The sequence below is a fragment of the Anser anser genome, assembly GCF_964211835.1.
Source record: "Anser anser genome assembly, chromosome: 2".
NCBI lineage: Eukaryota > Metazoa > Chordata > Aves > Anseriformes > Anatidae > Anser > Anser anser.
Window position 1 is genome coordinate 116,736,947 of NC_139721.1, and position 5,018 is coordinate 116,741,964.

The 5,018-nt window shown below is 42.6% G+C and overlaps 1 protein-coding gene across 9 annotated transcripts in view; it reads right to left on the reverse strand.

Annotated features, from left to right (window-relative positions):
• The window catches only part of TMEM108 (transmembrane protein 108), a 274,766-nt gene that overhangs the window by 25,162 nt on the left and 244,586 nt on the right, over window positions 1–5,018 (reverse strand). The window lies entirely within an intron of this gene.

A 5,018-nucleotide genomic window follows, 5' to 3' on the forward strand; every position in this document is an offset into this window, starting at 1 on the left:
AGTGGAATTGCTCACTCGCTGGAGGTGTCACACACGATTAATACTTCACTGAGCTGGGACTGGGGTGGGAGCAGGCAGATAAAGCAGAGGGAGCACTCAAATAAACGTGCAGCTATGCCGTTACAGGCACAAACCACAGATTTTTGTGGGGACGTACAGCGTGCTGCTCTTTATGTAGATACATTGTTCTCCTCTTCTGCTGCGCTTATTTACTGTATATTTATTCACAAGTGTCCCTGCTGGGAGCTGTTCCTGCATGCTCATTCACTGTCAATTACATTCCCAGAAACACAGCAGCACCTACAGCAACGTTTCTATTGCATTACAACTCTTTCCTTAAGATGACCTTGGGTCTGAGATATTTATCAGCAGGGAAATAAAACAAAAACACTAAAAAAAAAAGACAGCAAGAGTTTGCAAGAATTTGTTTGTGAAGGTGGCATGATTTGAGCTTACAAATTACAGGCAAACATTTTATACTTGCTATGGCAGTATTAAAGCATCTCTTTCTAAGAGCTCCACGTCAAGTTATGCCTCTGTCTAAATTAATGCTTCCAATTAGTTCTGTTTTATTGTGCATCCATCACAGGAGGTTCACTGTTAGGGCTTTGAACAATACAAATCCATACACTGGTAATTATGAAAAAATACATTTAGCAAGACACAAATGTTTCATATTTATCAGCAGTGCCTTGGGCCCTTTACATTTTTTTTTCTGACATATTTTTAATTTCTTTAGCCAGATTAATCTTTGGGTTTAGTAAGTAACTGCAGTCAAAGGCTGTATTACTCTTTGCACGAGGCTTGGGCTTGGCTACTTGCTTTTTCCATCATGTCTCTTGAAAAATCATCTAGCTGCCATGCACATGTCAAAGGCAGTGGCTGAGTTTCCAAGCTACGTGGCACACACCATGTAGGGGAAAAAAAGAATACAGACTTATTCCTTCAATTTGCATCATATTACCTAACTTATCCAGCGCTGTTTCCAAACTTTCTTTTTATATGTAAAATCTTTGGCGCGTGTTAAAAATGTATGTGGAATAGCTTAGAAAGGGCTGAAAAGATGGTAAAGGGATTGAATGTACTTACGGCAATGACCAGAATTATGGTTCCATAATAAGCCTGTGGTTTTCAACAGACACATAACTGTCACAATAATTATTTAATTGGGCTAAAACTTTCCAGGTTTGGAGTCAGTCCAGATGTGATATTTCTAGAAGGCAGAGGGGGAAGGAGCAGTGTAAGCAGCCCTAAAGTGAAGCAGAGAAAGCGCTTATCCTCTGCTTGCTCACCGGGGTCTGAGGAGCAGCTGAGCAGAAACACTATGCGCTGGAACAGCCACTTTTGCAGAGCATGATTGAAAGGTGGATACGGTGACAACAGTTCTCAGGAGTTATTTTTAAAAAATGATATCTGGAAACAAAATAAATACCCGTATTTTTTAAAATGAAAGACCATGAGGAATTGTTCGAAACCACACGTGACGCCAAGCTTTAATCTGAGCAGGGGCTTTTCGCTGATTCCTTATTGCCCAGTCACCTACAGAGTGGCTCTGGAGGCACAGGGAGAGTGCAGCCTCCCTCATCAAGACCCCTCTGATATAAGAGGACCAACCACGTAGCTCTGAGCTACCTTAACCGCTCTATCTCACCGTCTATCCCAGACTTTGACACAATTGTGGGACAGGGACATGAACAAAGGGGGAAGGGTGTAGCTGGAAAGCCAAGCCTCTGGGTTCCTGGAATGGCCCGAGGAGAGACTGAGTCACTTTGGAGAGAGCTGCTCTGCTTCATTTCTGCTTGAAAGGGAAACATTTTAATTCTTGATCCTTTGATGGCTCCAGAACAACAACGTCCTGGTGAGGAAGCAAGGGTATCTCAAGTGTTGGGGTATGCTCAGGGCACACAGCAACAGGGTTTTTCTGCTTGCTACCATGCTGCCCATACGGGAGCCTGGGAGAAGAACCATGCGGAGATCTTAGCAGGGATGAAACTAGGTTCCTGTAGAAGTTATTCTTTAAAATCCTTCAAATTTTAACAGTGATTAAGATCTTCTACAATGTGCTAAAACTTATCCTGTGCAACTCCGTGGAGGCTTTTAACTCCACGAGGCATTAACTTTTCCATGAAAGACAGAAGTAAAGAGCCCGTGGATTGATGCTCTGCAGCCACACATGCAGGAAGGAAGGAAGGAAGGAAGGAAGGAAGGAAGGAAGGAAGGAAGAGGTTCATTTGTCCTTTCCTGCAGCAGGACCTTTGGGGTGAGCAGGCCTCCTCTGGCCCATCATTTTGGATTTCTAGCACAGGCAACACACATGCTTGACCATCTTATACAAGGTTTAAAGCAGCAGACCGGATCCTCAGCTCGCGTGAGTTGTTTGGCCCTAGTGAAACCCAAAAAGCACAGACAACATGGAGCCATCCCAGAGCTGGCTCTGTACCTGGAAAGCTGCAAGGCCAAGAGCATTTCATTGCTGGATGACATTTTTACAACTCACTCAAAGCCAGAAGTGCAGAGCAACCCCTCCAAAGCTCCAGCCCAGTGACTGCGGCACAGCTCATTAACAGGATCATGTAAAAACGTGCTTCTCCCTACACTTCCCTCCTCAGACAGAGCCGTTGAGATACCAGCCTTAAACAAACACACTGATTGCAAGGAGAAGGAGGAAAGGAAGGAGAGAAGGGGAAGGGAGAAACCAAATAATATTTTTAGATGTTAGGACAAAATAACCAATTGTGATCTCCATTTAAAAAAAACGAATCACCCTTTCATTCACAGGAATGAATATGATCAAACTCAACCTCCACAGAATAAGAGTTGCTGATGGCAAATATGCAAATCCCATTCTTAACAAACGCCTGACGGTGTACATTTACATTTCTTTCAGTGATGTGTGTATGATTATGCTGAGGAGTCTTCTTGTCCAAAGAAATCTCTGGATTGACAATCCATCCCTTCTGTGTACCCACAGGGACAGGCACGCTATAACAGCAGCTGTGGGGGAATAAGGCTGGGCTTATCCACGTTATTTTTATTAACATACACATATTTAATGTTTGACTTTTGTTCATCTTTTATCAATAAACAGATTAGAAAAAATGCAATCTTTTATAGTTTAGATGTAGGCCTCTCTTCCAGTAAGCACATCAAGGTCTTTAATTTGTCTGAAGTTAGAAAAAAATAACAACAACCCCTGCCCAAGAAAGACAGTCCCATGAGTCAGGTGGAGCACACTGAGGTGGTCTGAAATGTCTGCACAGGGTATTCTCCATTGGGACAGAAGATATAAATCCAGACTGGCAAGATTCCTTGGTAGTCTCTGTTACAGACCCCAGGCAAAACTGTCTCATAGGATGCATTATCACCTTGACATATGGCAAAATCTCATACCAAGTATGCATGGCATACAGCTTAGGAAGATAAAGCACATTTAAAAGGATGACTGCTCATACAAAGTGAAGCCACAATCGTATTTGCTTAAATCTAAATGTATGTCATGGTGACTGAGGCTCAGCTCAGTCATAAGGACAGAGTGCTGTGACCAGCTCACAAGGGGTAAAATAATCTTGAAAATGGATGAGACTGAACTGATGCACCAACCTTAGCAAAACCCTGCTGTGGGCCCAAGCAGAGAATTGCTTCAAGGGATGTCAGGGAATGGTTGGGCCATTTGGGGAGGCTTCTTGTAATGGCACAGGAGCAGACGGACTCCAGTTCCTAACTGCTGTTCATCTGCAGTTTGCCTGATACGGCACGTGACAATCCGCTAACTAATCCAGGCACTGGAAAAATCCACTTTCTGTAAATATGCCATGGACATAAGAGGTTTTAACACATCTATTCCCTTTAACCATTTACAGCTCACGGTGATTTTTCTTGGACCAAACAGCTCATCTCAAGACGAAGGGGCACATTACCGACGGACCCCTTTGGTGGTATTTTGTAGAATTTCATGCAAGGCCTCAATTTGACAGAAACAACAATAAGCCTTTAATGAAAACCCCAAACCAAACCCAAAACCAAAAGGCTGGTTAAAACCCACTCCATGGATTTACGTGACTGATCCCACAACATTTTAATAAGACATAATCTACACTTGTGTTCTGCATTTCTAAAAAAATGAAAGTTTTTCCTCAGTATGTTCTCCTGTCACTAACATGTAAAGTCGAAGCCCAAAACTGACACTTAAATGTCAACGTTAACTCTTTAGTTACTGCTCATTGGCATGGGGAAGATCATTAGAGAGATCTCTGCAGATAACAGCCTTAGAGCATTGCTGTGAGGAAGGAAAGGAAGAAGGAAGGACAGAGGAGAGGCTCTAAGACAGGGAGGAGGGAGAAAGACAGAGAAAAGGAAAAGAAGAACAGGGGAAAATAAAACTGGAAAATGGTGCAGCTTGCATATTTTCTTACTGAGTGACACTGGACACAAGAAATATGTCCAGAATAAATAATTTTATCTGCAAAGGTTCTATTTCAGTTCATTTCACAAACCTCCCATTGACATGGCAGAGATATTTGCTCCATGCTGCATGCACATTATTTATACCTCAACCCATGGATTGGCATCAGAGCTGGAATTGGGCCTTTCATGCAGAATAAATCTGACATTCTTCCTTTCTACCTCTGTTTAGCATTCTAGGAAAAAAACAAATTTCTTTATGAATATGTACAAAATGTGCCAAGATGAATCTGCCCTCAGACTGGCATTTCAGGGGGGCTGCACTGCTGTAATTCAAAGCAAAATTTGGCCTTCGACTCTAATTGCTCCCAACTCCAGAAATATTGAATTGATTTTCTTCAGACACGAACTGTTTTCTCCTTCATCACTGAGGTCTATAAAACAAGCTGAGTTCAAATTTCCTAGCGTCAGCTGTTCTTGAGTTATGAGGGCAGAGAAGCTGCAACCGGAACAAATAGGAATAGCCGGGTTCTCTTCACACCCACATGTCATAAAAACAGCCGAGCTGATTTTGCTGAGAGTTCTCAAAATATTCACCTTTAGGCTGATGCCAAACC